The sequence below is a fragment of the Lissotriton vulgaris genome, chromosome 1_1, assembly GCF_964263255.1.
Source record: "Lissotriton vulgaris chromosome 1_1, aLisVul1.2, whole genome shotgun sequence".
Taxonomy (NCBI): Eukaryota; Metazoa; Chordata; class Amphibia; order Caudata; family Salamandridae; genus Lissotriton; species Lissotriton vulgaris.
Window position 1 is genome coordinate 604,568,925 of NC_141685.1, and position 12,876 is coordinate 604,581,800.

General features: G+C 41.5%; 1 protein-coding gene across 1 annotated transcript in view; it reads left to right on the forward strand.

Annotated features, from left to right (window-relative positions):
- The window catches only part of LOC147747552 (calcium-activated chloride channel regulator 1-like), a 371,942-nt gene that overhangs the window by 337,255 nt on the left and 21,811 nt on the right, over positions 1 to 12,876 (forward strand). The gene's annotated exons all lie outside the window — the stretch shown is intronic.

The window sequence follows — 12,876 nt, forward strand, 5'->3', positions numbered from 1 at the left end:
ACGTACATTACGCGTCATACTGCTGCGCGCGCATCTCTGCCATGTATTTTTGCTGACACTGCCGGATTCACTCATGGATCCGCCTATCTGTGACATCATGTTCAATGACGTTCTTGTTCACGCCTTCATGCACGCCTATTGTAACGCCTTTTGTATTACGTACACGCATTCTTATCTCTCTTCTCAGCTGTTACGCCTCCTGCATATGCCTTTACTGTAATGCATTGACTATATATATGAATGCCTGTCAATAATGTATTGTCGCATACTTGCATATTCGCATATTACCATTGACTCTGTCTGTCAGTCCCTTCCCGAACCTATGTGGTGACGGAATGGTATGCCACCTTGGCTCGAGCCAATATGCTAATCACCCAATTCCTTTTATAGGAATAAAACCCTTTTGAGAAACCTCAAATATCACGGATTTTGCCTCTTATTTATTATGAGTTATTCTTATTGATTTTACCGCATAGAAATTAAGCATCGGTAATTCGAATTTACCACATGCTTCATGAATCAGGCTGTTAATCTTTGATCATTTGTGTGCCTACATGATATGTATTGTCCATTTTTATTGACTGATTTTGGTTGTGTTGGTCTTGAATTTGAGCTAGCTAAGCATAGGTTTTTTAGAAAGTTCTCCCAGTTATTAATTCCGTCTCCTTCCTGATGTTTGGGAGCTTCCCAGCAGATTTGTGCTTCTTCCAGGAGTTTTTCGGGGTCAGCCGTTTTGCATTTAATCCTCTTAAAATTTGATGTTACTATTAAGTTTTGAGATTCAGTTGGGGATGTTATTGCGGTTCCATGAGCCATAAGTGTAAGCTCCTGTGGCATATGGTCACAGCACTCTTGCGTCCCGATCTTAAAATCGATAACTAATTTGAAAAGTGAACGAGATAAAAAGGTGTAATCTATTCTGTACTTGCCCTTGAGTTGTGATAAGTGGCTGATTGTGGTTGGTCTCCAGGGAATCAGCCATTTGATGCTATCAGGCCTAGACTAGTTAGCTCTGCCAATAATTCTTTAGATGCCTTGGTTTGTTTGCCCCATTTACACTCATCTTGGGCTGGAATCCCCCAATCAAGAGAATGGTCTTCGGTCTGCATGTCATTCCATGCTGTCCCTGAGAGTAGCATATTAAAGTCTCCTGAGACAATATAATTCGATGTCTCCTCTTCAGTAATGATCCTTGTTAGTTCCAACACTAGAAATTTTGCACCAGACTTTTTTCCACTCGGATGAAGATAGGTGTTAACCAGAATTAACTGCTGTTTGTTTTATCTGGGCCCTGCTATCTCTATCTGTATTACGTTAATTCCATTGTTAGAATAGTTCTTCTTCAATAGTTATTTAGCTGTGGTAACTGCTTTTATTGATGCATGAATAGTGAGTCCTCCTTTCAGGTGACCGAACTTCGAGCTTCTGCTGGCTGGAAGATGATACAACTTATACCCCTGTAAATGGAAAAGCTCTGCTTGCCATGTTTCCTGGAGTAGGATTTAGTCAAACTCCTGAAAGTAGATTAATATGTCTACGTTCGTAATTTTTGATCCTAGGCCGTTTATATTCCACAAGCAAAGCTTTAGATATGGGACATTCTTTAGTTGTTCCATGGTCTATCATTGGCTACAGTGACTGCTATTAATGACTCTAGCTACCCAAGACCCGTCTTTTGATGTGTCCATCTAACTGATGAACTTCCTTTAATATTTTTTCCACTATTTCCACAGTGGTCCAGGTGGTTTTTGGTATTTCTTGCTCTGATAGATGTATGAGTCGTACAAATTCTATGGAGTCCAGATCTTGTGAAGCAATGCCTGCTAAATTACTAATGGAGGATAGCAGTTGGAGAATATTCCTTCTGTTTAGAATACCTTCCCGCCCTTTGGATTTAAAATCCAGAATTAATAGGATTGTTTTTGAGTAGTTCTGCCGGGGAAGACTCCAGGGTAATGCGGCTACTTCCCCCCCGCGGCAATTGGCTTGGTCGGAGCTCATGTCCCGTGTGGTGTTCTTTATACTTCTCTTTGTTAATTTCATCAGATTCTAATTCTTGTGGCGTTGTGGATGCTTTTTCTATTACAGGTTCCTGGGAGTTAATCGAACTTCTAATAGGGAGTTAATTTCCCTGATTTTTAAAGTTTTCGTTTGAACCGCTGGTTCACCTATCAAGCTATTAATTGCTGGTAGTTTACTTTCGGTCGAGATTTTCTTATTAGCGTTTCCATTACAGGTCATTGACCCCATTTTTACTTTATTCATTTTGCTTGAATTAAATGTTATCAGGTTCCTAGCCAGTGGGGTCTCTCCTTTTCGCATAGCTTTCTTATTGGTGCGCAAAGATGAGTTTCCTACATCTTTGCTTTCACTTCGGCATGGTTTTTTAAACAATTTCTCACTTCTCTTGCAGGGTTGGTGGTGCATTACTTTTGTTTTTTTCCATTAGTTCCCCCGATGGGATTTTAGTTGCTATTTGGAAGAAGGTTTTTATGGAGGAGGTTTTGTTCCTTCCTTTTCTCTTCATTTTACATCGTTGTTTTGATGTTTTCTTTTTGAAGAACTGTGCGTCCTCTTCATTTAAGTTACTTTGCTGCCAGGCTTGGCTGCATAACTGGGGGTTTTTTCTAATATAGGCTAACACTGGGTTACATTATTACATTTAACACGTGATAACTTTTAATTGGGAGTAGGTAGGTAGATAATATTTGGTGTCTATGGAAAAGTAGTTAAAAGCCCTCTTTAATGATAAAGTTACACTTTTAGTCACAGTTCTGAATATGCCACTTTTAGAAAGCTGGCACAGTGACCTCTTTTTGCATGTTGGCCCCCACTTTTTCCCAAAATGCTGATGTACTTTGACTGAGTGTGCCCTGTGTTTCTGCCAAACAGGTACCCAGGGCCTACCTCCTTTCCCTAAACTGCATTAAAAACAAAACCCAGTTGGCACTCTTGGGCCACAGGTCAGCCCATTGTAAATGGTACCATAGGTACCAAGGGCACTGTGACCAGGGAAGGCTCTAAGGGCTGCAACACTTACTGTGCCACCCTTAGAGGTCCTGTACCTTTACACACACACACACACTGTCTTTGCAGGCTGGGTGTTTTGGTGCAGAACAAAGTGAAAAGTCGGCATGGTACACATCCCTGTGTGCCATGCCTACAAACCACTGCCCTGGCATAGGTCAGCCACCCCTCTAACTGGGTGCACTATACCAGTGGTGTAGGTACAGGTGCATGAGTCTGGTACCCCTACAGTGTCTATGTCAATTCTTAGACATTGTAAGTGCGGTAATGCCAGAAAAAGGATATGGTGCTGGGAATTTGTCATTATGAACTCTACAGCTACAGCACCATAATGGCTTTACTGAAAACTAGGACCTTTGGTATCCAGCTTCTCATCACATTAAACCCACACAGATGCCAGTGTGGGATTTAATGAAAAATGCACACAGAGGGCATCTTAGAGATGCCCCCTGAAAACGACCTAACACTAGTGTTCAGGCTGAGTCACTGCTCTCCTGCTGCCACCACCAGACATGTTTCTGAACCCCTGGGTCGAGAGCCCGCCGCTCTTGGGGTCTGAAACAATGCACATTCTGGGACGAGGTGCCAAGCCTCCTCCATGAAGGGGAAACTTACAAGGCTTGCCATCTTTGTAAGCTACCCCAACCCTTTGCTGCTTCCAGCAACTGGCTCCCACCAGTTCTGACCTCCACTGGGGTGGGAGAATCGGCTGGAAAACCAAGTGAGAAAGGGAGATGTGCCCACCTTTTCCAACCCCACCCCTCAGGTGGGGAGGTGAGGTGAAGCACAAATCTCAGTCGCCGCCTTCTTGCAGATGTGGGGACCAAGCCAACCAGAGTGAGGCAAATGCCCCACTGCCACCCCAAGGAAGGGACCATTTGGTCCCAACGTTTACCTACCTGTAACACCCCAAATCTATTATGACTGGAATCTTGCCTCCTCAGACAAGAATAGACAAGAAGAAGCGAAGAAGAAGGACCGAAGAAGCCGTGCTGAAACTAAGAAGAGGAGGACGCCCACTGACTTAGCACCTGCCCTACCGGCCTATCCCCACCTGGAACATGCTCCAGCGAAATGCCAGTGTGTTCTGCAGCCAGAAGCCTCAAGAACCGGAAGGACCTGCCCTGCCTTCCAAGCCAAAGCACTGGATTTTCTCACCTACAGGCTTTGCCCCAGCCAAAACCATGAGTCTGCACCACTCTGCACCCGACGCACACTGCCCAAGTTCTAGTGGCCCAACGCCGCGATGATGTCTCCCCGGTGATCCTGACCTTAGATCTGGTGATCTCTGACCTGCCTCAAATCTTCCAGTGAAGCCTGCAGCCTTTTTCGCGAGGATCCCACTGACCACGACAGGAGATAGTAAGAAAACCAGACTCCTAAAGATATCCCTGCACCTGAAGTCCCACGACCGTGGGTGGCCCAACCAACGGTGTCCCAGCATCTCCAGGCACCCCAACTTACCTCTCCAACCATGGTCACCTCCAGAAGATCTTTGTCTCCGAGCCTGCAGTCTGTTGCAACTGGAGCTTCCCACAGCTGATTTGCATATTGCTGGCCAATGTCAATAGTTTAATAGTGATCAAAACAATAATGGACTGTCATGTGATTCAGGGTAGCTACCAAGGATTAAGAACAATTACAGCCTTCCACACATCACTTTTTGTTACATATGTGCCAGATGCTAGTGTCACTGCTGTACCTGCAGCTATTTTTGAAGTTGTTTCAGTTGTTCTGATGGTGGCTGTGGTCACTCCTGCTATGGTTACTGTTCTTGCTGCTGTTGTTCTTGTTGTGTCTCCTGCTGTGGTCGAAGCAATTGTTGATGCTCTTTTCGCTTCTCTGGATACAGATGCTGGTGATGATATTGTTTCTGCTCTGGTTTGTTAAGCTGCGGTCACTGCTCTAATCTTTGCTTTGATGGCATACGCAATCATTGCTGTGTCTGAAGCTGTGTTTGTCTCTGTGTTTATAACTTACATTTTTGATGTCGTTCCTGCCGTTTGACATTTGTGGCATCTGCTCTGGTGTCTGCAATGGCTACGCCTGGTGGTTACTGTTATGGTCCATGTTATGTTGGCAGCTAGAGAACTGCCTGTGCATTGCTGGTATCTGTGGTGTCTGATGCGCTTGCTTGCAGCTGTTAGTGATGCTATTATAACAGCTGCTATTGCCTTGTTGTGTCAACTGTTGTGGAAGCTACTTAGACAGATTTTGTTGCAGCTATAGTTTATGCTGTGGTTCCTGCTGCATAGCAATTGTTTGCTTCTGCTTTAATTGTTACTGTGGTCATCATGGTTGCTGGTTTTTGGCAGCTTTGGTCACTACTGTCATAATAGAGCTGTCGTCCCTTTTCTGTTAGCTATTGCTGCTCGGGCTGTCCAATAGTAAGAGCTCCGGTCCCTGCCGTTGTGGTATCTGCTGACACTTTTGTCGTTCCTACTGTCAGCTGCTCTTTCTATACATACCCCCAAAACAATAAATTAGGTTATTTTGAAAACAGATTTAACCTCTTCGACGCTCATGACAAGCTGAGCTCGTCATGAGCCACGGTGCTCCGGTGCTCATGACGAGCTCAGCTCGTCATGGCCCGTGGAACGCTCAGGTGCGGGGAGAATTCCCCCGCTGTGCTGAACGTTCCACGGAGCCAATGCACCTGTGACGAGCTGATCTCGTCATGAGCACAGGGGCACTGCAGCTCATGACGGGCTCAGCGCGTCATTGCACTGTGCGCAATCCCCTCCCCCCAGCACAGCGGGGGAATAACCCCCACAGCGAAGGGGTTGTCTTACTATTCTCCTCCTATTCTAGACTTCCATCTACTACACCTTCATATTGCATAGACACCTCTAGGGCAGCACCAGCACAGATGCAGAGGGGGCCGGATTGTTGTGCACAAATTTGAGATTCTGACTGACCGCTTTACAACTCTCTCTCTCTGTCTATCTCTCTGTCTGTCTGTCTCTCTCTTTCATTGTCGCTGCATCCATGGTAGTGCCACCTGTATGATTAGGATAGAAAGAAGGACCTGCTTGCATCATTCCCAGCCCAGACCTCAGAGACATTCACAATTTTGGTAATCTTTGTCAGTACCGCACCCACGCTGTAATGCCTCATCTGATGGATGCTAACAGCCTTCCACCAAATAAAAACTCTACTCCACTGATGGAACTTGCACATGCGCAACAAAAGCTGTGCGGGGTTAAGATGTAACAGACAGAACACAGTAGGTGATCGAATAAGTGTCAGTTTTTAATATTGAGTTCACTGACCCAGCTGGACATTGCAGAACATAGTCAGAGTGATTTGCTGGTTCCATGGTTACTCTACTCTGCACTGTGGACTGTAACAGGCTGTTGATCTGCACAGAGCATACAGTCCGGCCACATCATTATCATCAGACCCCTTAAAACCCTAGGAAAACCAATGAGATTTCGCTCAACAACAGCATGAACAGCTTATCAACTGCATATCCAACCCTTAAGATCATGTTGTTTTGATGTAATGCACACTTTGCCTCCACTGTTTTTCCAGCTTGTTCACTTCCAGAGGTGATAATGTTACAGCTGTTTTAGTAAGGCATAGTTAACTTTACCAAGGATGAATGTGGATGTCAATCATTCACCTTCGTTTGCTGGTGCGTGCTTCTATGATCAGGCAAGAACTGGTGGCAGGGTAGACAAAATGAAGCAAAATAATGGTAACAAAGCAGCTTAAGATCAAACGGGGAGCCAGAGGAGAAAGGGGATCAAGTAGGAATGTTCGGTACAATACAACGTAATAAAACACTCAGAATGAGCAGGCACTCAACACTAAGAATAACTAATACCGAGGACCTGCAAGACATAAACCCTCATATGTATATTGCCAATAGCATTTTTCATAGCTGACCAACCATATATGAAAACGTACCAGTCAGAAAAAAAACATTGTACACCAACTCAAAAGTTCAAATAAACTGTGAGTGGTTGTACTCCACAATTCAATTATTGATGGTAATGCCATTATTATATTGCCATTTGAACTGCATTAATTTCATAGTTATAAATAATTTTTTCCAGAATTGATCTAAATGACTGATGTGATTTAAATGGCAGAACTATTGAATTGCTTTCCACACATATATTATTTTTCAAATACATTTTAGATCATAGATGTCACAGTGCAGCCAATTCACTAAGGGCCGGATGTACGATGATTAGGAATAGCGATTTCATAATTTAGATTTCCTGCAAATAGCAAATTGGAAATTGCTAATTCTAATGTATGAAACTCTTTTGAGTTTCATTAGTGATTCCTAGTGGGTCGCAAATAGACCTACTTCATATGCATTAATGAGGTAGGTCACAGGGATGGTGTCCTGCTAGAGTCAGCAGACCAACTTGGCTGTGATTGTTTTTAAAAAAAACATTTAAAGAAAAAAAATACAGCCTGTTTTCCTTAAATAATAAAATATAATAAAAAAAATGCAGCCCATTCAACATTTGCAAATGGGTTACAACCGCTTTTGAAATGGTGATAAAGTATTATCACTTTGCGACCAGAAGTTGGTTGCAAAACAGTAATACATACCATAACGATTCGGTATTTGGAAGGGAGCTCCACAAACACAAACACGAACATTCCTAATACTGAATAACAAATGCAAATTGCAATTCGATAACAAGTTGCTGAATCGCATTTTGTACGTCTGAAAAGCATTTTTCCAGTCACAAATGGTCCAATTTTGCGATTCGGGCGATGGCAACTGGAAACATGCTTTGTACATCTGGCCCTTTGTTCTCCTCATTATTTTCTTTTTCTATACGTGATGCATTCTGCATCATGCATACAAAGAGGAAAATGCCTCTTTCAATTGATTTTGTGCAGGAAGGTATTCCTTCCTGCACAAAAACAATCCTGCTTGTAATGCAGGCACAGTTGCAAAATGGTGCAAGGCTGCCTGCATTGGCATTAGGTATCCTTCAGTACGTCCGTGAAGGGAGAGAACTGAAGAGGGCCATATCTGGATATGGTGCTTTTCAGGGCTCTCCCATTTGCACAACGCACTGTAGCAACTTTTCTTAGTGATTTGTGTGCACAAACCTTTGATAAATATGCCCTAAAATTATTTTTCTCCTTCTTATGCCTTTTTGTTTGTATGCGTACCCAGAGGCATAGCTTTGGAGAGGCGGAACGGTATGACACCCCACAAGAAATGAACACTTGGCTTGTTATTTGGGTCAAGGGGCCCTGAGTCTGGCCTGTTATTTCTTTGGCGTTTTCTTCTCATCTGAGCCATGAGTGAAAGACAAAACAGTTGCCTTTTATGTAAATGCGAGAGAGAGAGAGAGAGAGAGAGAAAAAGAGAGAGGGGGCCAGAGATACCCATTTGGTGGATGAATTTAGTAAAGTTAAAACAGGTCACCTTTAATCAATACCGGCTTTCCCAAATTGTGTTATCCTAGGTACATATTTATTTTGACAGAGCTTCCTTTTCCTTTATTATTGCATAGGAGTGCCCTTAAATACTGAGTTCAGGATGTCTACTACATACACTCCTCTTATATTTGGTTTGATAGACTGTAAAGTTGCTCCATTCATACTAAGAATATAGGCCCCCTTTAGCATTTACATGACTAATGATTTACGTCTTAGCTTAGTAATGGCATTGTTGCTGGGGTTGAGTCACACTGTGTCTAAAAACTATCACTTTTAATAAATGTCTGTCTATGCTGTGATATAATCTGATCTACTGAGATGAAATGCTTCTGCATGTAAAACAAATACACTTTTTTAATTTTAATTGATTGTATCATATTTTTACATTATGTAACATGATATATATGCCAAATGTTTTCATGGCTTTGCTCGTGCAAAGACTCTCAGAGCCAAGCCATGCTCATGACACGACTCTGTAGTGGCTCGCCCTATTGATTTACCAGCACGCAATCCTCTATTTGTGTCATAGGCTTAGTACATGGGGAATTCAGTCACTTGCTAAATTGATTTGTAAAAGGCAAGGGCTAGAAACACAGAGCCCTGCCTACATGAACCATTGTGACAACTCTACCATCAAGGCTTCTAGTAGCAGAGGCAAAAAAGAGTGTGTGTCATGAAAATGCATTTAAAATAAGTGATCCCAAGCTAGGGACTCTAGGCCATTGAGTTGTGGTTGACCTTAGTCATGCGTTATGAGGAAATCTATGAGGGCAGGTGGGATGGGCAGGGACATAGCTTCAGCTGTGGTGTATGGGCTGTAACACCCCTCAAATGCATTCTTGGTTCGGAGTGGGGTCCGTGTTGGTTTTGCTTGTTCTCATTTCAGAAAGAGATTTTAACTTGTTACATTTATGTATTGGGAACTTCAATATGTATAGTGACCAGTTTACTACAAAAAATGTAGACATCTCACCCTTAGAAGTTCTCCTTGAATAGTTGCCAATTTCCTACTTTTTGAAATTTACAAACATTTGAAGAAGTAGGCTTGGAAAGCTGTGCCTGTCTCAAGTTTCCAGGCACACTATTGGCAATCAAACACCCTAAAGACAATAGGATGAATGCTTGCAAAGAGTCTAACTAGTGACTATGGTATGGGGTAGCATTTCAACCCAAGCGAAATTCCCACTGTGCCACTCTAGACAGAGGTGTTAGAACCTAATGCAATTTAGTACCAACCCTGTTCCTCATGGAAACAGTCCACCCCAAACCTTGGTCATCACACCCCCCAACCCTGCAAATCATTTACTTTTTATTTGTGAAATTTGAGATTCACACCCCCCAAATCTCGCCCCTGGGCATACAAATTTCACACAATTACAGCTATATAAATGTTAGTGAATGTAAAATTGTGTAAATCCAATGGTGAATGCACGGGATAAACAAAACTATAGCCATGGAACGCCTCCCACTATGAAATGTAGTTCAACACAGTGCAAGCTCCTGTATTGTTTTACTTTTCTTTACAGAGCCACACACATCAGGTCTAGCTTGGCTTTGTAATTTCCAAATGAGCCTTTGCGGAGCACTGAGATGCCTTGGATGATGCAAGGGAAATGCAAAGGCTTAGTAAATGTAGTGCTTAAAGTCTTCTCCACAGTATGTAGACAGTATTGGTCATAGGAACACCTACCTACATTATAATGCCCCATACGCCTTAAAACACGAATGAAAATGTTAATGTCCCTCAGTCAATTTTTTTTGGTTAATTACTCTGCTGAATTGTCTGCTGTGCTGATATAAAATGAAATCATTGTCCACAAACAGCTTTTTTTTAAAAACAGTAGTGGAGGTGGACAAAACAGTAATTGCAACCTGTGATATGTATGACATTTGGCATTTTGTTAATCTATTATTGACACAAATTGTAAAAATGTGAAGGTAGTACAAGGACTCAGTGTAAGTGCTTTATGTGAGAGGGTGAAAAGTATTTACCATGGACAATGCCCTTCTGTATAGTTTGCCAATGATCAATTTGCTCATTATTAATACATTTGCACAATGCCACTAAATACACCTCTATGTGATGGTAAAATATGCATTCGTGGATGATTCAGAAATACTTCTATCAAAGCATCGAGCAAATTGTGCAAATTTGCCTACAAAGAAGTCCTGTCCAGGCAACTTTCTCATGGCCACGATTGGAAAGGACCATCTGTTGTGTAGTATTCCCTCAGATGTATTCCTTCTTTTGCTGATCCCGTTGTTGCTGCCCTAGGACTCAGCACACTTTACTTCTGCTAACCAGTGGTGAAGTGATTGTGCTCTTCTCTCTAAACATGTTAGAATAGTAACACCCCTAATTGATACATTTAATCTACTTGTAAGTCTATAGTATATGGTACCTCTTGTACCCAGGGCCTGTAAATTAATCAAACGCTAGTAGTGTGCTGCTACACTCATTGTGCCACCCACTGGAGTAACACTGCATAGCATGTCTCCAGGCCTGCCAATGTAGCCTGCAGCCTGGGCGTTTAGTTTTCAACAGTATTTTCAACCTAGTGAAGCAAACCCTTTGCCAGACTAAACCTTCCTTATTAAATCTTATGATTCACCCATAAGGTAGGCCCTAAATGCCTACAGGGCAGGGTGCACAGTCCATGAAACGTAGGGCATGTATTTAATGTTTTACACATCCTGGCTTCGAAAAACCTCCAACATTGTTTTTTACTGTGGCAAGGCTAATAGAAAAACACTGGGATACACTATAGCAATTTAAAGTGCTTAGTATCAGTCTGGGAGCAGCTAGAAAAATGATTCAAGGCTAATTAAAAAATGACAATAAAGTTGTTTATGAAAAAGAATAAAACCAAAGTAGTTCTTAAATGCCCTCATGTAAGAAGTGGTTTACTACCATAACTCCTGAATTGTGAAACAATAACATTTAATTTGGGTTTTTCCTTTGCATGTTTATGTGCTCCTCATTAACATTGCCTCTGATTGGTCAATCCTTGGAAACTACATGTTGCTTACACAACTGTTGTGCCCACTCACAAATTAAGTAAATTACTCATCTATTGCATAACGTAATTTTTGGCATGTAGAATTTACACAGTTTCAAGTTCAAAACTCTAATTGCCTCACAAAGGAAAGATGAATGTGGCTATTTGTGCAGATCGTAGGCCCATAACAACTAACTGAGCTAACTTGTTTTTCACGTATAATTTCCCATTAACATTACTCTATGCAAATTTTGTGCTTCAAGGCTTTCAATCCGAATGAATGACTTTACAATGCATACATTTACAACAAATGCCTTTACAACACAGTTTTTACATCGCAACATCCTTTACAACGCATTCTTTTACAACGCATGTCATTACAACGCATTTTTAAAAACCACCTTTACAACGCATTTCATTACATCGCATTATACTATTACAATGCATACCATTACAACGCATAGCATTACATCGCATTTAAGGTAAGTGTTGGATAGTGTAGGGGTAATAATTACCATTCTAACTCAAGTGAGTGCAACAGTAGGGTAAGTGTTGGGTAGTGTAGGGGTAAACATTACTATTCTAACTCCAGTGAATGCAACAACAGGGTAAGTGTCGGATAGTGTAAGAATACTATACGTTGCAATGGTATGTGTTGTAATGACTTGCGATGTAATGCCTGCGTTAAAGTTGAGAACGGTCTATAGCCAAGCGGAAAAAGCCGAAAATGCAAAACAATATATAAACAAGACATTAGTAGAAATTATGATAATAAAAACGCCCAATGGTACAAAGACTAACAACCCAGAGTTATAAATCAATTATTAATTTTATTCATTATAAATTGTGGATATCCTATATAACTTGTTTGTAGACACTGTCTTTTCTTATTTTCTATTTTTATAAAGATAATGTGCAATTCATAATCAAAAAATTCTTAAAATCACATAGTAAATAATTAATAAGCATAAGACAAGGCAGATGATGGAGGCAATGCGGTAGGATAATTATTATCATAATTTCTACTAATGTCTTGTTTATATATTGTTTTGCATTTTCGGCTTTTTCCACTTGGTTATAGACCGTTCTCAAATTTACTATATTTCCCTATGTATAGCAAGTGTATTACTAGTACATAGGGGTCCCCTTCTTCCTAAAATGCCAGCGTTATAGTGACATACATTGTAATGACATGCCTTGTAGTGACATGCGATGTAATGGCTGCGTTGTAATGACATGCGATGTAAAGGATGTTGCGATGTAATGACTGCATTGTAAAGGTTGTTTCCCTTTGAATCCAGATGTTTTCCTACTGTTTTGCTAACTGAAGTTTGTTCCGAGAGCATTCCGCCCATTTTCCATTTTCTTTGTTATTTGTCCCCTTTGTAGCTTTATGAAGGAATATTTTTTCTCGGCTAGTGTAGATACT